Consider the following 26,988-nt stretch of genomic DNA (forward strand, 5'->3'; position numbering starts at 1 on the left):
GGAAGCCAGTGACCAAAAGAAGGGTCCCACCTACACTCAGAACTGGAAACAAAAGAGATGCCGATGTGAACAATCTGCAGTATGTGAAGAATGTAATGTCGGGGTGCCATAAGTAACGTCAAACTCAATAAGCAGAGAGAAACGCGGAAAATTTACATGAACCAACGCCAAGTGAAGGAAGCAGAGCCAGGAAAACAACCGACACTAGGACTGTGACAATGTAAACACAAAGAACCACCACAAAACAAGAGAAAAAGGAGTGCTGTAAAATTACAAGGAACAAGCTGGCCTCAAAGAGCCAGAGAATACCTTTCTATGGTCACATTTCTTCACGGAGGTGGAGCCCGAAGGTGTGGGACGCGGCCTACACAGGATTTTTATCAAGGCACTGATCAGTTTAGTTTTTATCTTTTTAATTTTTGTCATCATTGTTATAAGGAATGAAAAGGGAGGGTACAGTGATCTAAGTGATATAAAAACAAAAGATATCACTGAAATTTATTTTTAAAGACTTAATTCTGTATTTGCTAGCTCCACAAAAGTCAGATTTCCTTTGAGAGTTCCCTGAAAATCTCAAGAGTATTTCTGAAAATGCATCTAGAGGTAAGCTATTAAAATGATCCACTCGCTATTTTAAAGTCTTGAGAAATGATTATTCTATAATTCAGTACTATCATAGTATCTTAAATTTGGCAAATTACTAACTTTGTAACTTTACTAGTTAAACAAAAATAAGATTATAAAAAGTGCTTTTATAGAAACTAAAATTGCCAAAAGAATAAATACATTTGAACATATTATTTAATTTTTATGTAACAAGTAATTTCTATATGGAAGTCACTTGTGGCAATGGCACCGTCTATTTGGCACACCAATCAACCAACTGCTGGGAAACCAAAAAGGGCCCAAACAGGTCTGAAAGATTCCCTTTTCTGAATAAGTTCCACAGGCTGACTCTTATTTCAACGTGGTCCCAGTCAAGGTGGTTATCTGGCTTCTCTATCCACAGCGGACCAGGAGTAAACACTAGAAAGAGCAGAAGAACCTTCCTACAGGCTAGTGAACGGACCACAGTGCCAAGGTGCCAACACTGAGCAGCCTCAAGCTGTTCACAAGGATAACGGGAATCAAGGAAAACCTGCGTCGTGTTCACAATAATCAAGCGTCAAGTCTCCAGATTTCAGAAGACACACAAGAGCACCGACTCTTTGCTACCCCAAGAAGACGCACAGCAGGCTGACAGCAGCCAGCCAGCACACCTACTGGCCAACCTCACCCCCGAGGCCCCCAGAGCTCCCGGTGAGACCCTTTGAGCTGGCAGAGCCTGGAAGACCTTCAAGGGCTTCCCCAATGAGGGGTCTCTGAGGTATTTGTTAAGATGACAAGATCCCTTAATAGAGAAAAGCACTAAACAAGTCCATAAAAGGAGTCATCCTGGAACCCCAAGACAAGGCAAATGGGAGGAATTCAGAACATTTTCAAATGGACACAAATCAAAGCAGAACGAGATGACACAGCACAATGATTTTGATCCTATGCGTGAAAGCAGCTGAATTCTGATACAGTGCAATTAACACTTTCTAATGGAGGAGAATAAGCATTTATTAGGCACCTACATCGTATTTTATCTGTGCCTCTTGGTTATAGAGGGGTCACCTGGAGTGGGGAGGCTGGGAGCACAGCTGGCTCAGGAATGACTGTGGCCACGCACACACAAGGCGACCACAGACTTAACAGCATCCGATGAGTCTCTGAGGACAAACATCAGATGAAATCTGCGCTCAAAGGTTTTCAGCACCGCCATGAAGGGCGTCCACAGCAAGGTGGTAACAGAAGGGAGCTCACCCCAAGGCTCTGATTTACAGAGGAACCTCTACCGACTGACTGCACCTCCAGAAGAGCCACAGCCACTTACCAGGTTGGCTCAGCAAGCTCCAATGGCTGATGAAACCCACATAGTGCCGAGATATGGGGCTAGACAGAGAGCCCACTGACTTAGTCCGTTACAATGTCTATCATAGGCAGGAAAATAATGCTCCAATTTGCTAATTGTTAGAGAAATGCAAATCAAAGTCCCTCTAAGAGCCCATTTTAGACCCATCAGACTAATAAAGATGACGAGAGGTAAATGACAAATGCTAGAGTTTGTGGGAAAATGGGAATACTAGCGCACTGTTGGTGGAGCTGTGAATCGTCCAGCCATCCTGGAAAGCAAGTTAGAACTGCTCGCCAAAAGTTAGTAAGCTGTGTAGATCGTTTGACCCAAGGATACCCCTACTAAGCTATACTCCTAAAAAGAGAAAAGGACCCACAGGTACACAAAAATATTTATAGCAACTCCTTCCATAGTAGTCCCAAACTGGAAACTTAAGGGGGTGTCTTCCTATTGAGGAACGGCTTAAAAAACTGTGGCATAAAATGGTAATGATATTACTGTGCCATAAGAAATGAAGAGATGGACGCTGGGAGGGATTCTATAGACTGACATAAAATGAACAGAAACAGAACAATTTATACAATGACAACACGAGAGAGAAAAATGACTCTAAACGCCATCAGAACTCTGATGAGAACAATGCAAAGGAAAATGTGAATTCAGAAGGCGGAAAACGAACCGTTCCACTCTTCTAGTGACGCAGGAGCGACACGGGAAGATGCCGTGCTGAAATACGAGTGTTTATGCTGAGTTTTAATTTTAGGACTTCTGTTATTGTTCATCTGGGGGCAACAGGAGAGGAAATATAAATACACATGAAAATAAATGTATTATTTTTTTAAAACAGCACAAACAATGACGAAGTGAATGTAAAGAAAAAATGAAACCGAACACTCAAAGAATGGTCAGGAAGGTTGATCCTGGAGGAGAGTGGATGAAATCCAACCAGCCTTTGCGGGGCGGGGGCCTGCGGGGGAGGGCAGGTTCTGTTTGATTCTGCAGAACTCCTTTTCTTTTCTTTCTTATAAAAACAATTAGCAGGCATAGAGAGGGCTGTCACTGAAAAGATGTTCAATAATGTGGATGTAAAAACAAGGTTTGTGGGGTCAGCTCAGTTATTGAGAAAATTAAGTTGAGTAAATAGATTATTTCCCAAGACCCAAGTATTTCTGCCTTTTTCTTTGCTTCTTCCATTTCTGCACTGCTTCCTGGGGAAATCTCTGTGGGAGACTGCAAACAAGAAGTCAAGATATTTCACAAAAGTCTAGGTGTCGAGGAATGACGCCAAAGACAAAGACCTTTAGAGTCTCGTGCTGGGGACGCCATCAGACTGGGTCCCAAAGTGGGGCTAAATGACCGGTTGGGGCAATATGGTGAACATGCCAAGAGCAGTGAGGTGGGGGTCTCAGGAGGAAAGACTATGGCCCAGATCTGCTTGAAAGTACCCTGTGGAGCAGGAGGGACTCAGGCTGGACCTGGATAACACAGACAGGAAAAGGGCATTCCAAACCATGGAAAAACATCAGCAAAGACTCTCACTGGTGCTAAAGCTAGCAGCTAGCAGGTGGGAAAAGTATGTTCAATGTTTAGAGATGTCACCAGTTAATGCTGGAGGGCACCCCAATGCACTAGGGAGAGAACAGTGGACTTGCCCAACAATTCTGGAAAAGAATTTGGAATCCTTTAGCAACAGTCACAAAATGTTCCTACTTTTTAACCGGAGAAAGCCTGACTGAGCATCAGAGCGACAGAGCTGGATCAACAACGGTCCTAAGCCAAGCCAGAATCATCAGGCTTGGCCACTGGGGAAAGGCTCAGCATACTGGAGTCTGTGAGTGGGAGGCAAGAGCAGTGCGCGGCTGAGAAGCAAGGAGGGGGCGCAATTCTGAGCAACAAGGGAGGCCAACCGAGAGTCCCCAGCACGCACTGCTGCCTAACAAGACGACCCACCCCAACAACCCTCCAAGATGGGGCAGTCCAGGTGAGAAGTGTAAATGCCTTCCAACGCAGGAGGAGAACTTGAGACTCAGATCAAAGATACAATAAATAATTTTATTAAAGAGAATGGCAATAATGAGACCACACACCAGAACTTACGGGATGAGGCAAAAGCAGTGATCAGAGGAAAAGTTCTATCTCTAAATGCTTACATCAACAAAACAGAGAAAGAGCAGACTAATGAATCAGGACTGCAATGAATAAAACTAGAAAAAGAACAAATTAAAAATCCCCAATTATACACGAAATTGGAAATCCTGAAAACTACAGATGAGACTAATAAAAATGAGTGTAAGAAAACCATTAAATTAATAAATAAAACTACGAGTCAGTTTTATGAAAAAAATAGATAAACCATTGACTAATATTTAATATGATTGAGAGAGAAGGAAACTAATCAAAAATGAAAAGTATGAATGTATCACTAATGAAGATGAAATTCGAGAAATTATTAGGAGTGATTTTCCCCAATTATATGCCAATAAATGTATCAATTTAAGTGAACTGAAAGGATACTTGAAAATATATAAACTGCCCAGATTAACAGAAGAGGAAATACAACACCTAAATAAACCCATTTAGAAAAAGAGAATGAATGGGCTATAAACGAGTTTTAGAACAAAAAAAGCCTCAAGACCAGGTGGATTTACACGTGAATTCTACCAAACATTTAAAGTCAACTAATTCCAAGATTAAATAAATTATCTGGATTAAATGGCAAAGAAGGGCTCCATCCAAACTTGTTTTATGAAACAAACACCATGCTGATACCTAAACCGGGAAGAGCAAAAGCAGAGAAACTAAATTATAGAACAATTTCACTGATGAATATTGATGCAAAAATTGTAAATAAAATACTAGCTAGGAGACTACAGCATTGTTACAAAGATCACACATTGTGACCAAGTGGGAGTTATACCAGGAAGGTAGAAATGATTCAATATAAGGATAACTATTAACATAATTGATTATGTCCATAACAAAAGCAACAAAAATCACATGATTATATCAATAGATGCACAAAAAGCTTCTGACAAACTATAAACTCATTTCTATTAAAAACACTTGAAAGCATAGGTATAAATGGATTTTTCCTTAAAATGGTAAGAAGCATCTACCTAAAACATCAGCAAGCATTATCTTTAATGGGGATAAGTTAGAAGCCTTCACAATAAGATTAAGAGTGACAAAAGGATGCCCATCATCACCAATATTATTCAGTACTGCACTAGAAATGCTAGTAATAGCAATAAGAAAAGAAAAAGAAACTTGAGGAATCAGAAGGAATGAGGAAATAAAACTATCTCTTTTTGCAGACAATATGATGGGATACTTGGAAAATCCTATCGACTCAATTAAACAATTAACAACTTAAGCAAAGTAGCAGGATATAAAAAAACCCCACATAAATCATCAGCATTTCTACTACCACCAACAAATCCTTTCAAGAAGAGATAGTAAGAGATATTTCACTTGAAATAACTGTGGACCATGTAAAATACCTAGGAGTACACCTGCCAAGACATACCTAAGAACTATACACTATATAAATATAATTTTAATATACTTTTTATACAAATAAAATCAGATTCAAATAATTGGAGAAATATTCTTCGTTCATGGGTGGGCTAAACCAATATAATAAAAATGACAATTCTACCTAAATTAACCTTCTTATTCAGTGCCATTCCAACTAAGCTACCAAAAATTTATTTTATTGAGCTAGAAAAAATAATTACAAAATTCATTTGGAAGAACAAATGGTCAAGATATCAAAGGAATTAAGGAAAAATGTATAAAGGCAGGAGGTCTAGCAGTATCAAATCTTAAACTTATCAAAGCTATCTGGTAATGCCAAAGAAAAAGAGTGGTAAATCAGTGGAAGTGAATAAGTATGCAATACACAGTAATAAATGATTATAGTAACATTGTGTTTGATAAATGCAAAGATCTAAGCTTTTGGGATAAGAACTCACTATTTGGTAAAATCTGTTCGGAAAAGTGGAAAGCAGTCTGGCAGAAACAAGGTATAGATCAACATCTTATACCATTTACCAAGAGATGGTCAAAATGGACACATGACCTAGACAGAAAGGAAGATATCCTAAGTAAATTAGAAGAGCATGGAACACATTACCTATCAGATTTATGTATAGGAGAAGAATTTATGAATAAACAAGAGATAGAGAGCATTGTGGGATGTGAAATGGATGTTTGATTACATTAAATTAAAAATTAAAGCTATATTTAAAATTTTCATTTACAAATAAAAACCAACATAGCAGCCAAGATTAGAAGGAAAGCAGCAAACTGGAAGAAAAATTTATACACGGATTCTTGGATAAAGGCCTCATATCTTAAATATATAGAGAACTGAGTAAAATTTATAAGAATATGAGTCATTCCCAACTGACAGATGGTCAAAAGATATGAACAGGCAGCTTTTGGAAGAAGAAATCAAAGCTATATACAGTTATGTGCAAAAATACTCCAAATTATTATTGATCAGAGAAATGAAAACCAAAACAACTTGAGGCACCATCTCACCCTGTCAGATTAGCTAAAATGATGGAAGGGGAAAATGACAAATGTTGGGGTGGTGTGGAAAAACTGGGACACTAATACGCTGCTTGTGGAACTATGCTCTTATCCCATCATATTGGAGAGCAATTTGGAATGACGCCCAAAGAGTTATGGACAACTTTGACAGACTTGGCTCTTCTCAGCAATGCAACGATCTAAGACAATTCCAAGAGACTCATGATGGAAAATGCTATTCACATCCAGAGAAAGAACTGTGGAGTCTGAATGTACATCAAGCCATACTATTTTCTTTTTTAGTCTTTTTTCTTTCTCATGGTTTTCCCCTTTTGCTCTGATTCTTCCTTTACAACATGATTAATGTGGAAATATGTTTAATATGATTGTACATGTACAGCCTATATCAGACTGTTTGCCATCTTGGGGAGGGAGAAGAAAATCTGGAACTCAGAATCTTATAAAAGTGAATGTTGAAAAATATTTTTAAAAAAAGAAACGATGAAGAGGTTAATGTTAGAAAGATACGGAAAGACTTGCACGAAATAATGAAGAGCGAAATGAGCGGAATCGAGAGAACGTTGTATGTAGTTATCACAACAACAGCTTTTGAAGAGTTAAGTGTGATAACCAAGCTATTCTGAGTAACAGGAACATTCAGATCAACTACAAAGGACTTGTGAAGGGAGATGCTATCTACCACCAGAGAGAGAACTGACCCATGAATGTGCAGTGTGTGTGTGTATGTGCGTGTAAGAGAAAAATGCAAGTTACTTAACTGTTGGTCTCTGTTTCCTCATCTGTGAAATGGGCCGGTGAAGAAAATGGCTAAAACCACTCCAGCGTCTTTGCCAAGAAAACCCCAAACGGGGTCATGAGAAGTCGGACACAATTAAAACAACTGAAAACACACACACACACCCCTCAAATGCTGGCCTTCTCTAACGTAGGAGGAGGGAGAGAAGACAACTTAGAACTCAAAATATAACCCCCAAAAAAGGATTAAAAAATAATTTTAAAAGAAGAAAAAGAACATTAGACTCAAAGAGAAAGCCAAGGCAGATTCTGGGACAAGAAAATGACAAGAGAAAAGAAATTTTTCTTTTCTTCAGAAAAATACTGTAACACTTCCACACAAGTGAGAAGCCATGAGGGCAGGGGGCCAGCCGGTAGTGAGCTGAAATCCCGTTAACTAGAAAACTGCTCGGGGAAGGAAGACCCTTCAAAAGGGCAGAAGGGCACCCCCCCCCATCTAAGCTGGTGCCAAAGCCCGCCAAGGTCACCTCTGCAGCATCTTTCCTCGGACCCCCAGCTGGAGGCAGGCCCTCACACCCGCAGGCCTGCAGGAGGGCAGGAGCTGCTGGCTGGGGTCTCCCCCCACTCCAGCCCATCCACCACTCAGCTATCAAAGTGACGATCTTCAAGCTTGGGTCCAACCGTGTTCCCCTCTACTTCCTGAACTCCAGGGGCTCCCTCTCTGGCCCCCAGGATCAAATACAAAGTGCTCTATTTGCTATTCAAAGCCCCTCCTAACCCAGCCCCCTCCTCCTTCTCCAGTGCTCTGGCCCAGCCTCCCAGCTGTTCCACCACCAAGATCCTGCATCTCTCAGCTCTGGACATCTCCCCTGGCTGCCCCCAGGCCCGGAATGCTCTCCCTCTTCCGCTCCCACTGATGACCTTCCTGGAAGCCCCGACCAAACCTCAGCTTCACAGGAAGGCTTCTCAGTTCTTCTCGCCTTAATTCTGGTGCCTTCCCTCCACTGGCTGTCTCCCCCAACAGGCTGGGAGCCCCTCGAGGGCTGGGGCTGGTTTTGCCCTTTGTTTGTACTCCCATGGCCTGATACAGAGTAGGCCCTCAGTAAATCTTAACTGACTATGAAGAATTCATATTCACGTGAAGAAATCCTGAGAGCAGAGGAGGGAAACCCAACGTGGAGTGGAAATAGAAACGAGGCATGTCCGGACTGATACCACGGGAAAAAAACAAGTCGAGTACCAAAGGGTCCAAGGATAGCACTGGGAGACCTGAGTGATCCGGACACCCACTAAAAGCCAGAAGTCCACCTTCTTGTCACAAAGTGGAAAAGCTGCAGCAGCACCTGGGATCTCACTCATGAGAGTGAGAGGACACACTCTGGAGAGGCCAGATCCAAGGGTCAGTCAGGAGATTCTCTAGGCCTCGAGGAGGAAAGGAAGAACCCAATCCTAACACCAACCATGGAAACCCTGGCCTCAAAGAAGTCAGGGTCAAGGCCCAGGAGGCCGAGAGCATCTGAGGAGCCTCCCTCCCCACCTTCTCTCGTTGGCCTCCAGGAGAATGACTGTAAGCTCCCTGAGGGCATCAGGGATCAGTTTTTTTTCTACCTTGGCAGCTTCAGTGCCTAGCACAGAGTAGCCCCTAAACGAATGCTTGTTACTTGATTCACTCTTTCTTTCTTTCTTTTAAAAGTCTGCTAAAAGAGATGCCTCTGGTAAGAAGGCAGGATGAGACATATTCAGAAGTCAAGTGATGGAAAAATGATATCAAAAATAATTTTTAAACAAGACCCCTTAGAACAGGAAGAGCACTTACAGAACTGAAGAAAGACCCGTGCTCCAACAATCAAAAAGGGAAGAGAAGAGTCTGCACACCGCGGGCCTCTGAGCTTGACTAATACTCTAGGACGCATCATTTCACACTCGTGTGAAGGGCTCTCCAGAGGAGGAAGCAGCAATCACAAAGACCAAACATGCCTTGGTCCAGAACGGGTCAGACTGGATGAATTTCATTTTCTTTCTCTCTCAGCCGAAGAATACAGTATGAATGAATGAAGCATTCAGTAGGCTCTTAGTGTATGCCAAGTGCTGGGCATACAGCAGGATGGGAGATGGTCCCTGCTCTCCGAGCGCTGGGGAAGGTCTTAGCTATGAGTCCAGCAGATGCACAGGTCCCCTGGGCCATTTCCACCGATGGAATCCTATCAGCTTCTGACGCTGAACCGCTGGACCGGACTGCCTTTCACGAAGAATTGGAAAGTTTTAGTCATTACGAAGGAATTATAAATCCTGGGGTCTTCCCTCTTGTTCACATGTGGTCCTAGGAGCAGGCCCTGGGCTGCATCTCACCAGGATGAGGGTGGAGGGCACAGGTCGGGTTCAGGGTCTTAGGCTGTCTCCATCAGAGTCTGAGGGGAGATGGTAGTGAAAGCGTGGAGGTGGCGTGAGCTGCCCAGTACCTGCTGCCTCCTGTTTCTCCCTCAGGCCCTGCTGCTTTAGCTCAAAGGGTGCCTGCCCTGTGGGTGGCAGCTGGTAGGGATGGCTGGCCCCTTCTCCACTGAACTGCCTCCTTGGATGAAGGCTGTGAGGACCAGGCTGGAAGCAGGACCAGTCTTGGGGTGAGGGGTGTGCCCATCCATCTGCCCACTAGTGGCAGCTGGCCAGCAGTTGGCCGCCTCTCCCCACTGACTTCTCCCCTCAATGATGGCTGTGGTAGCTGAGTTGGAAACAGATCTGGTGACCTGGTGTGTATATACTACATAGAGAAACAGAGTTCATCCAGATTTTGACAAAAGCAAGTCTCTAACAGAGGATATTCTCATGGAAGGGATGGGGGGAAGTGTGTGAGATGAGAGTCCACTTAAGCAAGGTCTCTACAGCAGGCACCTCCAGGATCTGTGTTTGGGCCTGGGCTGCTTACCATTTTATCACTGACAAAAACAAGCCCGGCCACATGACTCTTAAATTCATGGATGAACAAGTTGGGAGGGAGTGCTACCACAGACAATAGCTGGTGATCCTGGCATGTGATCAAAGATGATGAAATGTAATGGAGACAAAAGTCTTTCACCGGTGCATACAAACTCGACTTCCCAAGTGCTAGATGGGAAAGGGAGACTGACTAGACCGCAGTGTGTTCCGGAAAGGGCCTGGGGGTCTGCATGGCCCACAAGCTCAACAGAAGTCAACAGTGTGGCAGAAGCGGGGATGGCCTACCCACATCAGGCATGGGTTCTGCTCGCCACACACCAGGAAGGACATGAATAAAGGGGAAGGCACCTAGGAGAGTGGGAAAGCTCAGTGCAGACTACACAGGACGGTTCCAGTCATTGTCTCAGGCCCTGAAGAGCTGGCTGTGTGGCATGGAAAAGAAAGAGTACACAGCCTGTGCCTGGCCTCGAAGGGCAGAACTAGAAATGAAGGGTGTATGTGGCAGGGCAGACTGACACTCAGAAAAGCTTCTATAAAGCAGGGGGAGCCAAGTGGAGGAGCAAGGGCTGCCTGGGGCCACTAAGCCCAGCCAGGGGCTCTGGAGGTGGCCTACTGGAATAGGAGGATCACCATCCACAGCAGCTGGCAGCAGCAGGCAGGGAGACACAAGAGGACTGAATGCAAGAAACAAGTAATAAACAAAGGGATTGGGAGAGGAGGAGGAGAATCAGGAAGCTTTAAGAAGCCGGGAACGAAGAAATCTGGGGCAATGCAAAGAAAGTGAAGATAATATCCGTCCCCCTTGGCCCCCAAATCCTCTCACCAGGCCTATACCCCAAGGAGGCCAATGACAAAAAGAGAGGCCCCTGCAAACTCACCTATGCGTAGCAACGCTTTCTGCCAGAGAAAAGAACAGGAAAGAAAATTCTTTTTTCTACCTTCTACGTCCAACGATTGGGGAGCTGCCCCACAAGCCTGGGTACAAAAATTTCAGCACCAGAGGAATGATGAAGCCCAGAAAGACGGGTGGGACTCATCGGTCCCACGAGGGCCTGGCCTCAACGGCCCACATGAGACGGGGGTCCTGTGATCCTCACAGAAAAGACAGCCTCGAGAATGAAAGCAAGGAACGTAGAAAGACCCCCCCCCACCCCAAAAAGTCATGAGAGTGAGCAGGCCTGGCCGTCAAGATCATGCGACACCATCTGCCTCTCTTCCCTCTCTGCTCACTACGACACATGCCCGGGCACAGACTGAGAGTCACACCCACAGTCAAATGGCGAGAGCTTTGTCCCGGGTCTGATTCAAAAGCAGGATTGGAACCCAGGTCTTCCTGAATTCCACCAGGCAGGGTTGCCTTTCATGAAGAATTGGAAAGTTTTAGTCATTATGAAGGAATTATAAATCCTGGGGCCTTCCCTCCAAGATCACCCACTGTATACTCTCGTTCACATGTGGCCTCCCCATTAGACTGGGAGCTTCTGGAAAGCAGGGATGGGCTACTGTCTTTTGCTGTTTTTGGTATCTCCAGGGCTTAGCACAGGGCCTGGCACGTAGTAGGTGCTTAATAAATGCTGGTTAACTGACAGATACAAAGAAAGTAGAACCAGGAAATCACCAGCCATGGACACAGTTACAACACTACGGTCAATGGAAAGAACACAACCATCCAAACTGAAAACTAGACAATGATAATCAGGCTTGGACCCACCCAAGAAGAGCTACGAGAGGTGGAGGCCTATGGGTGTGGAATACTATGGCAAGCTGATGCCTGTCAGGTAGGGGGAATGGCTGAAGAAGTGGTGAGACAGACACAAAGATATGTCTAACAGAATTCGACCGTGCTATAAGAAGCGACAAGCGGGATGGATTCAGAGAAACCTGGGAAGACTTTTATAATCTGATGCAAAGTGAAGTGAGCAGAACCAGGAGAATGCTGTACGGTGAGCAGCTGCGAGAGACTTCACTGCCCTGATCAACACAATGGCCCAAGCCCACCCCCAGGGACTCATGGGGAGAAACGCTGCCCACCTCCACAGGGAAAACAGGTGGGCCGAGGGTGAAATGGAAGCTGATTTCTTATTTTTCCTGCTTTGTTTTTTTAAACCTTGGAGTACAGCTAACATGGCAATCTGGTCTATGTCTCTGTATTTGTAACGAGTTTTCTTTTCCTTACCTTGTCAACGGGTGGGGAGAAGGCGGGAGGAGGGAGAGAATTTGGGCCTGAAGAGAAAAATAAAGTGAAATGTTTTTAAAAAGAAATGTCCATTTGCTTTGCTACACTGCTTCCTGTCTGACCCTTTGTTATTAAGGATGGCTCTCTGGGAAAGAGAAGGCCAGGAAATGCAGGTGACATGGAAACAAGAGTGCAATTTTATTTAAAAAGTAAAAAGGAAATAAGTTGTCAGTGAGGGAAAAGAGAGGGCCGATGCGTCTAACCCGGATGAGGAGATTCCACGAGAGACTCAGTGGCCTCTTGCTAACTCTGCAACTGCAAAGCTTTTTCTAGCGCTCCAGGTCAGAGTTGCTGCTTCTCTGTAAACGACAAAAACAAACATCACGCTGTCTACGGTAGCAGTCTGTAGCTCTGTGGCACAGCACAGAAGAAGCTACACCGAGATCCAGGAAGACATGAATTGTCCCTGTCCAATATGCTCCCGAAGAGCTGTGTGAGCCACCGCACATCACTTAACCTCTCTCCCCTTAGTGTTCAGTTGGAAAATGTGGATAAGGTGGACAGAGGTAACCTAATAAAATATTCAAGCAAAAGGAGCTGTTCTTATTCAGCTTTCACACCCAGCAGAGGGTCACCAACTCACCAACACTTTACAGAAACAGAAAGAGAAAGAAGTCATTCTGGTGCATCTGACTTTGGTCTGCATGTCCAGAGCGGGATGACTCACTCCCAAGCTGCCCGACCTCTCCAGCGTTCAACAGAATACCCACACTTATTTCTAAGAAAGTGTCAAGCCAGGTCCTGGTCCTCAGTAGGCAGGTCATTCCTGAGAAGCACCTGATGGGACCCTTCCTGTCTACAGGACTCCCGTCACAACAAGAAGTGGCCAGGGCAGCCCAGCTCATGAGGCATCTGTGCAGGAGAAGGAACTGCCCCGTCTTCCCCCCACAAACCATTTGTTACCAAGTCTGACAAAAGCCTGGCTCACCCCGGTTGCAGGGCCTCCATGCCCATCACTAAAGTCTCAGGTCAGACAGCCAGCCCACTGGAGCCCTTCTCCACCCCCCTACTAAGAGGTCCTTCCAAAGTATAGATGTGGTCCCATCTCAGGCTTGGCCAGCTGGCTTCTGCCTCCCCAGTGCACAAGGGCACAGACTCCACATCTAGCCCACCATGCCATTTCACCTCCACCTCAATGCCCTCGAACAGCCTGTTCCTCAGGCCTGGAGGGCACTTTCCCCTTTGATGTCTGGAATCCCTCACTTCCTACAAGGGTCAGACCACGTGCCAACTTTTCCAGAAAAGCCTTCCTTGGTCACCTTTCCCTCCCCCAGCTATGGTGACCATACACTTTTGTTTGTGTGGGGTCTGGAGATCCAGCAGGATTTCATCTTTCTAACCTTGGCACCCAAGGCAAGGCCTATAGACACTAAGTAGGCACTTAATGTTTGTCTGCAGATAGATCACTTTTTTCAACTTTCTTTTCCTACTAGGCTCTAGCCTCACAAAATACCTGCAGCTCTCCTTCGGGGCAGAACGTCATTAGGAAAGGAGCCTTTGCTGCCTTGCAGACCCCACACCCACCTCCCTGGCAGCAGGTCCTTCCACGGTGGGCCCTCACTGGAGGCCCTCAGTGTCCCTGAGCAAATGGCCCAAGGCTCCTTCCACCAGGACATCGACCCCCTTCACCAAACGTGTAGAGACCGTCCTAAGATGTGACACCTCATTCAGTTCAACACAAGCACGTAGCCTTCCCTGTTCTGAGTTGTTTTGGGATGATTACTTAAAACATCGCTTGCAACAGAGGAATCCAAAGTTTTCAATATTCTAAATGTTTGTCACTGCTAATCTACCAATATTTATCTTTGGGTAAAAGACACAATTACACATTTTGAATTGAAAGTCCCGAACTTCTGACTCGTCCAAATCCACCTGTTAAATTCCCAATGTTAAATACTTAGATCAGTGATTAAAATGACAACAGGGCGACTACAAAATCCTTGAGTGCCCAGGCCCAAACTCATCCCAACTTAGGCCCCTGCCCATCTGGATCAATCTGCTGCCCATATTATTAATGACTGTGCCCTAAGGGCAGTTGGCCTGGAGGAAACCTTAAGATCTGAAGCCAGAGGCGCCCAGCAGGTCACCCAGAGTAAGCCATGTCCCATCCTGCCCCCACTTTCATAGAAGAGAAACTGTCCCAAGTCAGGTGAACACATTTGTCTGGGGTCCCTATTGTGGCCAGACTCTCCCGATCAGCTGACCCACAGATGGGCATCACGGCAAGCTGCCTTCAATCCACAAGAACTGATTAAGCACCTACTGTGTGCCAGGCCCTGGAGCACAAGCACAAAGAATGACAAGACCCTTGCTCTCAAATAGCTCACACTCTAATGGAGGAGCCAAGTTGAGGAAGTGATTAAACACAGAGGACGGAGTTAAATGCAAGATGGCGGGAGGGAGAGAACGAGAGAAATGGGGGCAGGGCAGGGGATCAGGAGAGACTTTCAGTCACAAAAAGTGATGTTTGAGCTGCCTCCAAGGAAGAGGGATTCTGTGAGGCAGCAGTGGGGGTGGAGCGGTACTCCAGGCGTGGAGAGGGAGGGCATAGGGTTGTGTGGGAGAGCCAGATGGCAGAATGTGGCAGGGGAGGGCCATCCAATGAGAGCAGCCAGCTCCTACCCTCTGCCTTCTTGTCACCCCCCCCCACTTCCCCCAAGACCTCACTTCCACATCCAGCCTCCCTCCAGAGCCCTTGCCACCGTTCTCTCTCCCCAGCTTTCTTTCGCTGTCTTTAAAAAGGCACTGGGGCCACGCTCTTCGTAAAAGGCCTCCAAATGGCCACGTTGGACCTTCTTGAGAAGGTGCTCAAGGCATTTCATCTACTCCCTCACCATTCATCCACTCCTCACCCCCATCCTTGCCGACCATGGGGACAATCACTGGCAGGAGCACAAGGCCTGCCCTCTGGCCGCCTCCTTTCTGACTTCTTGGCACCCCTGGAGCATCGCTGCGGACAACATCCCCCATCCTGGGCTCTGAGCACAGGCCAAGGCCGGGGATCCTGAGCCACCTCGTCTCTTCCACAACACTGGCCTCTACACCTCCTTTCGGTCTCATTCCCAACTGCCAGGAGTAGGGCACCTCCCATCTGTGCTCCATTGCCCCTTCACAACATGGACAGGCACCACCATTCCCCCGCCTTCAGAACATGTCCTTTAATCTGAATATCCGATCACAAATCCCTCATACAGAAAAACTGTAATGTATTATGTGCTGAAGTTAATTTAAACATGAATAGTGGATAAGCAAGTTCAGTGGGTCTTTACTGCTTTTCAGTGTTAATCTGTTAGAAAAGCATTTTTTAAAGCACCACAACATACCCCAGAAACAGTAAAACTTTCTGGGAAAACTCCAAAGCAGTATGGTAGAAAGTGGGCATAGAACTTATGCCATTTGCCAAGGTAAGGTTAAAAAATGGACACGTGAACCAGAAATAAAGAGAGATATTACAAGAAAATTTGAAAATCACAGAATATATTCCTTATCACTTATGAGCAGGCAAACAATTTAGGAATAAACAAAAGATTGAGAGCAAAGTTAGCTGTAAAATGGATAATTTCAATTACATTAAATTAAAAAGGTTTTGTATAAATAAAACAAATGTAGCCAAGATCAGAGGGAAAGCAGAAAATGGGAAAATAATTTTTATAGACAGTTTCTCAGGTAAAGGTCTCCTATCTCAAATATGTAAAGAACTTTGTCAAATCTATAAGAATACGAATCATTTCCCAACTGATAAATGGTCAAAGGATATGAACAGGCAGCTTTCCAATGAAGAAATCAAAACAATTTATAGGCATATGAATAAATGCTCTAAATCATTATGGATTGGAGAAATGCAAATTGAAACAACCTTGAGGTATCAATTTACACCTACCCGAGTAGCTAAAATGTTTGAAGGGGAAAAGTGACAAATGTTGAAGGGGATGTGCAGAAACTGGAACACTGATTCATTGTTGGTGAATTGTGAACTGATCCAACCATATGGGGAAAGATTTGGAATTATGCCGAAGAGTTATGAATCTGCCTACGCCCTTTGACCCAGCAACACCACAGCTAAGTCTATTTCCAAAGATGATTAGGGAAAAAGGAAAGTAACCTATATGTTCTAAAATATTTCTAGCAGCTCCCTCTGCAGCGACCAAGGGCTGGAAATTGCAGGGAATGGCTGAACAAGTCGTGGTGTATGACTGTGATGAGGTGCTACTGCACTGTGAGAAAGGATGAGCTTGCTCTCCGAACAACATGGAAAGACTTGCACAAAACCATGACAAGGGAAATGGGCACCACCAAGAGAACATTATCGACAGCAACAGCAATGCTGGTTTAAGGATGACCTTGAGCAAATTAGTCATTTGGACTACTGGAGAAAGATGCTATCTGCACCCAGAGAAAGAAATGATAAACAGAAGTACGTATAGCATAAATTTACATATATATTTTGTCTAATGGTAGCCATCTCGGGGTGGGGGGGGAAGAAAAAAGGAAAAAAATTTAGATGATTTTATTGTATCTTTAAAAAGAATAGCAAGGAAAGGAAGGGTCTCAGAGGAGCTGGTGGTGATGCCTGGATCTAGGACAGAGGATTCTGCTGTTGATTTTCAGCCTTTCCTAGGAAGATGAACCATCTTGGAATGGGACACAGTCATGGGATGAACCACATAGGTGATAATAGTGCTACGCTCCCTCCACCATCATTCATCCACTACAGCCTCTGGCGGTCATGAGTGGGATGGAGGAGATGTGATAATGATGATGATGATGCCCATGACCTTCTATTTTGGCTATAAGAATGTGGAACTGCTGTTTTTTGGGTTAGTGACCAATACAACTGGGGAAATGGCTGGGGCATTTGTGGCTACCTTTTTGCTACCAATGTTCCACGAAGGCCTCAAGATAGCCCGGGAGAGCTTGCTGCATAAGTCTCAGGTCAGCGTTTGCTACAACTCCATGCCAGTCCCAGGACCAAATGGAACTATCCTTATGGAAACACACAAAACTGGTGGCCAACAGGTGCTGAGTTTCCCTCACCTTCTGCAGTCAGTGCTGCATGTCATCCAGGTAGTCATCAGCTACTTCCTGAAGCTTATCTTTATGACCTACGATGAGTACCTCTGCATCGCAGTGGCAGCAGGGGCCGGAACAGGCTATTTTCTCTTCAGCTGGAGGAAGGCAATGGTAGTGAACATCACAGAGCACTGCCATTAATGTCAGATTCTAAGATGTGGCCTTATTTTCCACAATGGGAAGTAGCTGGAGACTAGGGGAGTTGATTTCAAGCCCTCCCATTGTCCCTCTATGGCCCCTTGCCTCCCAACACTCGCACAGACAACAAATCAAGAAGGTTTACACACTAACCTCCAAGCTGGAGGGTGCCCTCCCCAAACTGCTGATTTCTGAGGCTGAGATCCTCAGTTCTCCACTCATCAAGGTAGCTTTTTGTTCTAATGGTTTCTTGATCATCTATTTCCCTTTTTAATCTCTTGTGTTGTTTTATTATTATTACTATGACAAAAAAAAAAGAATAGCCAGTTGTACATAATAGGTTTGCAGTTTTGTGTACAATCATCTTTTTTATCATATAACATATATGTTATGGAAACACTTCTTTTATTCAATAAATTAAAAAAAAAGAAGAAAGAAGCTGCTTCCATCCTCATTCAGGACCTTCCCACTCAGTACCAGGATAGCTGCAATGGCCAGGGACCTCTTCCCACCACATTTTCTTACATAGCACTACTCTAGGTGAAGAAGTTACATTAACAATAAGAAAAGTCCATTTGGATAGATGAGTCAGTCAAGTGTGCAGCCCCTTTGTTCAAGGAATCCCACTCCATGGCACACACCCCAAGGAGGTCACAGCCAGAGGGAAAGGTCACAGAGACACCCAGAGACCATTGTCAGGGTGACAATGGCACAGTAGCAAAGGACTGACAGATACAACTAAGTCCTGGAAAATGAACAGAAGAAGTCAAATGTGTAGGATCTGATACAGAACATGCCAACCGATAAAGGCCCTGGGGGCTGACCAGCCCAAAGCCATCATGGTAGCTTGCCTGGGTGTCTCTGATCCACGGAACCTAGTGATAGAGGGCACTACTGGAGCGATGGCAGTTTTGGAAAAGGCCACCAAATGGGGCTGTATGATACGAAAGGGTCAGATCTTCAATAAATTGGAGGCGCAAGGAAGAAATCACCTTTCAGGCCCATGAACTGGGGGAGAGTTCATGGCTAAATGTGATCTTGCGAGATAAAAGAGGTAGTTTTGGTTATACAAAACTTAACAGCTTTTATACAAACAAATCTAATGCAGTTAAAACTAGAAAGAAAACAAGTTAATGGGGAACAACAACTGGTTTCTTTGACAGAAGTTTCAAATATAAGCAAGATTCAAATTTAGAAAACTAAGCACCATTTCCCAATTGATGTTCAAAGGATATAAATAGGCAGTTTTCTAAGAAATTCAACCCATCAATGGTTAACAACATGGAAAAAATGCTCTAAATCACTAATAATTAAAGCAACTCTGAGGCACCACCTCAAACCCATCAGATTAGTAAAAATTACAAGAGAAGAAAATGACAAATATCCTAAGTAGGATCTGTAAGAAAGCAGACACACTAGAGTATAGTTGGTGGAGTTGTGAATTGTCCAGCCATTCAGGAGAGCAATTTGGAACTGTGCCCTAAAAGTTACTAAGCTATGCATAATCAGACTTGTACCCTAAAGAAATCAAGAAAAGAGGAAAAGGACCTGTATGTCCTAAAATATTTACGGCAGCTTTTTTCACAATAGTCCCAAATCAGAAACTAAGGGAGTCTCTTCCTATTGGGGAGCAGCTAAACACGTTGTGGTACAAGAGCCTAATGGAATATTAGTGTGCTGAAAATGATGAAATGGACAGTTTCACAGGAAACTAGGAAGGAGGCGAAGGGAGCAGCCCACAGTGACAACATGAGAGAGAAAAGAAGCTCTGAGGTGTTGGCAAGGGGATGATCAACCATAAATCCAGGGGAGTGACGATGAAACGCTCCACTCACTCATGCCAGGATGGTGATCAACATAAAATGCAGAGACAGACATACATCGCATCATCAGGCCCAGTCAATCTGTTCTGCAGGAAGGACTATACACACTTAAGATGAGGAATAACTTATAATACATAGTGCTTTGCAATTTCTAAAGCATTTTTCTTACAATAACCCCATAAGGTAAATAGTGTTATCACCATTTTAAAGGTGAGGAAATTTAGATCATTCAATTCATTCGTTCAATAAACATTTATAAAGTACCCACTATGTGTCAGGCTATGTGTCAGAATCCACTGAAGAACTATACAGAAAGATCTTGACATCACTGATAACCAGGATGGTGTGCTTACTGATCTGTAGCCACACATAGAGAATGAAGTCAAATGAGCCTTGGGAAGCATTGCTAAGAACAAGGCGAGTGGAGATGGTGGAATTCCAGCCAAGCTATTTAAATCCCTAAGAGATGATACTGTTAAAAGTGCTGCACTCAATACGCCTGCAAATTTGGAAAACTCAACAGTGGCCACTGGATTGGAAAAGGTCAGTTTACGTTTCAATCCTAAAGGGCTGCAATGCCAAAGAACATTCAAATTACCGAACATTTGTGCTCACTACACACACCAGCAGAGTTGATTCTGCAAGTTAAGCTTCAGCGACATGTGAACCAAGAACTGCCAGAAGAACTTGCTGGTTTTTGAAGAGGCAGAGACCAAATTGCCAACATTCACTGACTTATGGAGAAAGCAAGGGAGTTCCAGGAAAACATCTACTTCTGCTTCACTGACTACACTAAAGCCTTTGACTTATGGATCACAACAAAATGTATCAAAGAGACAGGAGTACCTGATCACCTTACCTGTCTCCCGAGGAACATGTATTCAAACCAAGAAGCAAGAGTTAGAACCAAATGTAGAACAGTTGAGTGGTTTAAGATTGAGAAAAGGGTCATCTTATTCATTTAACTTGTATACAGGGTACATCGTGTGATGAATGCCAGGCTGGATGAATCAAAAGCTGGAATTAGGGCTGCTAGGAGAAATATCAGCAATCTCTGATATGCACACGATACCACTCTGGTGGCAGAAAGTGAAGAAGAATTAAGAAGCCTCTTGATGGGGAGAAAGAGGAGAGTGTAGAAGCTTAACATCAAAAAACCTAAGATCTTAGAAACTGGTCCCATCACCTTCTGGCAAAAAAGAAGGAAAAAAAGTTGAAGCAGCGTCAGATTTTTATATTCTTGGGCTCAAAGATTACTGTGGACGGTGACTGTAGCCATGGAATTAAAAGACGATTGCTCCTTAAAAGGAAAGCTATGGCCAATGTGGACAGCAGACTGAAAAGCAGAGACATCACCTTGCTGACAAAGGTCTGTAGAGTCAAAGCTGTGAGAGCTGGACTATGAGGAAAGCTGAAAGCTGCAGAATTTTCCAGTTGTGGTCCTGGAGAAGACTTTAGAGAGTCCCCTGGACAGCAAGGAGATGAAATCAGTCAATACTTAATGAAATTAATTCAAATTATTCATTGGGCAGCTAGGTGGAACAGTGGAGAGAGTGCAGGACCTGGAATCAGAAAGACTCATCTTCATGAATTTAAATCCAGCCTCAGACATTTACTAGCCCTATGACCCTGAGCTAGTCACTTAACCCTGTTTGCCTCAGTTTCCTCATCTGTAAAATGAGTTAGAGTAGGAAATGGCAAATCACTCCACTATCTTTGCCAAAGACACCTCAAATGGGCTCATGAAGAGTCAGACTCATGTAACTGAAATGACTGAACAACCACAAATTCATTGCAAGGACAAATGCTGAAGCCTAAATACATGTGGCCACATAATGAGAAGACAGTATTCATTAGAAAACCTGTATGGTGGCAAACATTGAAGACAAAAGGAGACAGGGATGGCAGAGCAGACTGGTGGATAGTGTCATGGAAGCAACAGATATAAGTTTGAACAGACTTTGGGAGACAGAAGGGCCTGGCATACCATGGGATCATGAAGAGTCAGACATGACTGAACAACGTGTGTCAGGCACTGTCTTAAGTGCTGGGGAAACCAAAAGAGGCAAAACACAATCCCTGACCCCAAAAGGTTACAATACGACAGAGGAAACAACACATAAATATATACAAAAGCAAGCTGTGTACAGGATAAATAGGAAATACTTAACAGAGGGAAGGCACTGGAATTAAGAGGGGCTGGGGAAGGCTTCCTGTAAAGGGGGACTTAAAGGAAGCCCGGGGCGGAGATGAGGAAGGACAGCCTTCCAGGCATGGGGGACAGCCAGAGAGAATGCCTAGGGCTGGCTCTTGGATGGAGGGTCTCGTCCCTGGAACGTAAGGAGGCCAGCATGCCTGGATCAAAGAATGTATGTTGGGGAGTAAGGTGTCAAAAGCCCTGATAGGAAGGAGGGACAGGCTGTGTGAACACCAAACAGGATTTTGTATTTGCTCCTGGAGGCAACAGGGAGTCACTGGAGTTTACTAAGCAGGGGCTGACAGGGTCAGACCTAACTTTAGGAAAATCACTTTAGAGGCTGAATGGAGGAGGGACTGGAGCAGGCGGGAGACTTGAGCAGACAGACCCACCCACAGCCACTGCAACAGCTCAGGCAGGAAGGGATGAAGGGCGGAGAGAAGGAGAGGAGAGAAGAAGACGCCTCTGAGAGATGCTGCAGAGGAGAAATCACAGGCCTTGGTCAGGACTTGAAAGTAGTCCTTTGCCCAGCCTGCTCCTAAGGGGTATCTAAGCTGCTCTGTCTCATTTTCAGAACCTCCCAAACATGGCCTTGGATATACTTTCTAACCTTCTCCCCAAGGATTCCAGGAAGGCTGTCCCATAATCACTCATGTTTTTCCTCCCAAACCCCTGGCCCTCTTCTCTCTGGCCATCCCAGGCCTCCTTTCAGGCCCCACTGTCCCTCTGGTCCTATGGAGCTTTAGCTAATCGCATCCCCCCAACCCCAAACTCCTCTAGAATTAGCTGTCTATGCCACACAATTAGTACATTATAATCCACGGTTCTAGTCGCTAATTGTACACTGCACAATTCAGTATTTTATATTTGTATATAATGCCTAGAAGTGACTGTTTCATGCCCAGAACATTAGTCCTTAAGGTAGAACCTCATTTTCATGAGGATAAAATCATTCTTAATCAGCTTATGAATTTACTTGGGCCAAACCAATTAGGCCAGAGAAGAATGAGGGCAAGGCCAAGCACCATTAAGACCTATAGGGGAGGGTGGCAAGGTCAGTCCAGGGAGGGAATCACTGGGGCCAAGAGAGAAGTGACTTTCTCAAGCAAGGTCCAAATACCCAAAGATCAGAGGAGTCAGGAAGCGGGTTCCAAAGGGGAACTGGGAACCCTAAGGAGCATTATCAATCCAAGTCAAACTGGCCTGGACTCCCTGACTTTGATCAAGCTTCCAATCCAGACCAGACTGGGGAAGAGCTAACAAAGGCATCAGACAGAGCTCTCTACACCTGCTGACCCAGTGATCCTGCTCCAGGGCATAATCCCCAAAGACATGGAAGGAACACAGGAAGATCCCATACATACTAAAAATATTTTTATCAGCACTTTTTGTGGTGTCAAAAGCTGAAGCCTAAGCCGGCGCCTATCAGTTAGGAAACAGCACATCAGACTGCTTCGAAGGCCCCAGAGGCCAGGGCGCTTAGCTAGTGCGTGGAGAAGGAATGGAGGAAACCTACTGTGCGCTAAGAAAAAACAAACAGGAGAAATTTAGGGGAATGTGGGGAGACATCTAAACCAAAGCCGATTCCAGAGAGAATGACTGTCACGACAATGCCAACAGTGACGTGAACAATAAAACCCAAAAAGAGGAAAACGGCCAAACTCTGCAATACTCCTGAACTGTGCCTGGGGAGGTGGGGAGCTCCTGGACCAGAGTGCTGCATACGCAGCTTCAAATGCTTTCTCTTTGTTACAAAGGAGAGTTTGATTCCCACACCCCCAACCACACACACACACAACACCCCCAGCAGCACCCTGGGAAATGATGGTGGTATAGAAACCAAAAGGCCCTAGTTAATCATGCTTCTTAAAGGTGGGGAGCTCCTTTTAGAGCCCCCCCCCACACACACACACACATCATCACCCAAGCAGTAAGGGAAGGAATCTCAGAGACTCCATAGAGACAGGAAGACTGAACATGGTCTAGGCACGGAAGCCCTGGAGCACCCACTGTTCATCCCTGTAGGGCACTGCCCTGGACCTTTCCTCTTTCTCTTTGCATACAGTTTCTAGAGATCAGAATCTCCTTGGGAGAGGGGCAGCAGTTTATGGCCATGTCCCCAGAACAGCCAGCATAGCACCCCAGGTGGGCATGGCCATGCTGCTGGATGTCAACTTCTTCTAATTTCAATGAGACCCTCTCTTGGAAGCTGGGGAAGCAGGGAGCCCACCTTCTCCTCCCTCGGTTGGAGGCCCAGAGAAAGGGCTCCACCAACCCTTAGAGGTGAGAGCTCTTCTAAGAAGCTGCTAAGAGGGCGTGGCCAGGTAACCAGGGGCTCTGTGTCTATCATCCCCTTAATGGATCCCATGAAGTGCTTGTTTATTCTCAATCATTCCTCATACGGCATCGTGTAAGCTGAGGAAGGAACATCCTGGCCCTCCTCTCACACACTCCAAAGTTTATCTTTTAAAATGAGGCTGTTTCCCTATCAAATCCTGAACACCATGTACATTCATGTGTGGGGGCAGTGACGGATTTGCCTTGGTGCCTTGTGACCACCTGCCAACACCTGAAAATCCTTCTCAACATCTTAAAAGACTGCCTTCTCATCTGTTATTATGAGAATGTGGGCCCTCTGGGGGCAGAGCCCAGAAGAGGCACGGGCTGATTGGTACGAGGCCTGGTTTAGGACCCAGCTCTGCCACTGGCCCAGTGGACAGAGCACGCTGGGCCTGGCGTCAGGAAGATCAGAGTTCAAATCCAGCCACGGATCCTTATTCACTGCATGATCCTGGCAAACCATTTCACTGCTGTTTGGCTCAGTTTCTTTAACTGTAAGATGGGTCTTGTAACAGCACCTTCCTCACAGTCGTTGTAAGGTTCCAGTAAGAATGCACTGCGAAGCACTCCGCACAGCGTCATTAGCCCGGCACAGCTGCCCAAGGACTCCATTTGTTCATTTCCAAAGCGGGCCGTGCCACTTGTACCCCTGAACCAATCAGGGCTGCCAGCTGAGGAGGAAGTGCTTCCTCATGGCTAGCCAGTGAGTCCTGAGCAGGGCCTGGATGCCAGAGGCCTGTAAACTCGGGGTGGGGGTTGGGGGGAAGATTTACATTTTTATTTTCACTAGTTTTTCCTCCCTTTACAAGTTTTTCTTCAAAAACAAAACAAATCAAATAAACCTTAATTGTAAAAAAGGGTTGGGCGAACCGCCAAAAGCACCCAGCACACATCAAGGCTTGAGAAGTCCAGCTCTCCAGGGCCTGGAGGTCACACTGAGGATTCACCTTCACTTATACTTGGAGCCTTCTTGAGCCACCAAAACCAAGCCTGCTTTTTTCCTATTTGAGCTGGGAAGGTGCTCTCCCTGGAACGATACATAGCAGTAAACAAATGGAAAAAATCAATGAAACAAACTCCTCAAACAAATGTCAGCCCTGCTTCTATGACATCGGCTGGCCATCATCACACCCTGAGAGTCAGCATCAGGGGCCAGAAACTTTTGTTTTGCTCTGGGGCATCACCCTCGAGATAGCTTCTCCAGAGCAGGGGGAGGGGAGAACTAAACACATAAACAGTCCTATACACCACGTCACCTGTCCTCTCTTCATTTATGGCCAGGAGGGTAAAAAGGAACAAACTAAAAAAAAATCTCTGAAACCTTGAAAAGTGAAATAAAGTTTATCCAACCAGATCCCAAGCACAAAAACAGTGATAATTAAAAAAAATTCAAAGCTGGAAAAGCCAACAAAATTCTCCTCTACAGGGGGAAGAGAGAGCTGTCATTCAGAGATTTCCCTTGACACCTGAGTTATGGGACAATGGGCTCACTTCATCCGCTGCTCCCTAACAGGGCTTCCCTGGTCTAGCCCAACTGGACCTCGAGTCATCCTGCAATCCCAGCGCCCTGTCTTAGGGAAAGCTGGGTTTGTGTCAGAAACCTTTTCTTCCTCAATGCCTCAACTCCAGATTCCCAAAGGCGTGAGTGCCGGTACTGCCTGGGAACCATACAGTTGTGGCGAAGTACAACGTAAGCAGGCCGTGGCATCTTTGTCCAAGTAGCCCCAGAGCCAAGAGAGCGCCTTGTACATAAGAGGCACGTCGCGCAGGCTTCTGCCGCTGAATTTATCTCTTTCACCCATCAGTTTTAAGAACAAACATTCCGAATAATTATAATGTGGAAATCTGAGTGCCAACCTTCTCATTAGCAAGGAGAACACGTCTGTTTTCTATTCAGGTAAGTTTTGCCCAGCCTCTGACCCTCTGGGGCAGGTCGCCCAACCTCTCAGCACCTCCAGGGAGGCCTGGACCCGCTCCAGCAATGGAAGCCTCTGTAGCTCAGTGGCCCTAGACGGTGAAATCCCACCTCTGCCTTCAAGGCTGTCCCTCTTTAGTGAATGCCTACAGATAAGATGGTTTTATTCCCACGGTCATGTTTTTTCATCCAAAATGCTTTAAGAACGTTAGAAAAATCTCCCCTAAACACACTTTCTGGCCGTTTAACGGCTCGGCTCCTTTTTCTCGACACGTTGGAACTGGAGCATCGCGGCTCTGGCTGACTTGGTCCGAGGCACCCGGTAAATCAGAGCCTTCTGACACAAACCCGGCAGAATTTGCCAGCCCCTGGTCGGCCTGGTTCAAACTGGTAGATCACATTCTTTCCTAGTGAGGCTAATGCAAACTAGGGCCTTGTTTACGGGCAGAGAAGCCAGCGACCTGCCGCCGCACCTTCCTTCCTTCCTCGCTGAGGGCCGGTACACGGCCACCACTCTGGCCCCCAGAAGCCTGCCCCCCTGCCCCCAGTGTGGTGAAGAGCACAGCACGCCCAAGGCCCTAATGGGAGGGGTCAGCCAGGGAGCCCTTTCACGAAGTCTGATAAGGCTACCTTAGTAACAAAGTGCATTCCAGAGCAAGCAAACAGGCGGAGGGAAGGTCATCTAGACCCTGTTCTGCCCTGGGCACGTTCTGGGTCAAATACTACGACTCTGGCTTGTGCCACCAGTTTTTCTCCTGGTTACCCAAAATGAGGCACGCCTCTACTACCCTAGCGACCATGCTGAGCCTTAGGGCGTCATGTCCCGTGAGAGGGACCAGAAGGGTCTTCCAGATCCCCACCGGCACGGGAATAGGGAAGCCAGGGCTCTGCCAGTCTTCTTCCATTTCAACCACACAAAGTGGCCGGTGAAATAACCGAAGCTGTATCAGACCACAGCAGCTCCTTGATTATCTCTCGTCTACTCTGAAGGCTTCAAACCCAACTCTGTGGTTTTAGACGGAACGGCAAAGAAAAAACCACAGTCCATCTAGGAGACGGCTGTAGGTGCCTATCCCTTGGGCAGCGATGCCCTGCGAGGCAGGCACAGCC

At 45.6% G+C, this 26,988-nt stretch overlaps 1 protein-coding gene and 1 pseudogene across 1 annotated transcript in view; one reads left to right on the forward strand and one right to left on the reverse strand.

The window, feature by feature from the left end:
• Positions 1 to 26,988, reverse strand: part of ZBED4 (zinc finger BED-type containing 4) — a 43,401-nt gene that overhangs the window by 14,429 nt on the left and 1,984 nt on the right. The gene's annotated exons all lie outside the window — the stretch shown is intronic.
• Positions 17,018 to 17,606, forward strand: LOC118851666 (annotated as a pseudogene).

Source organism: Trichosurus vulpecula, chromosome 5, assembly GCF_011100635.1.
Source record: "Trichosurus vulpecula isolate mTriVul1 chromosome 5, mTriVul1.pri, whole genome shotgun sequence".
NCBI lineage: Eukaryota > Metazoa > Chordata > Mammalia > Diprotodontia > Phalangeridae > Trichosurus > Trichosurus vulpecula.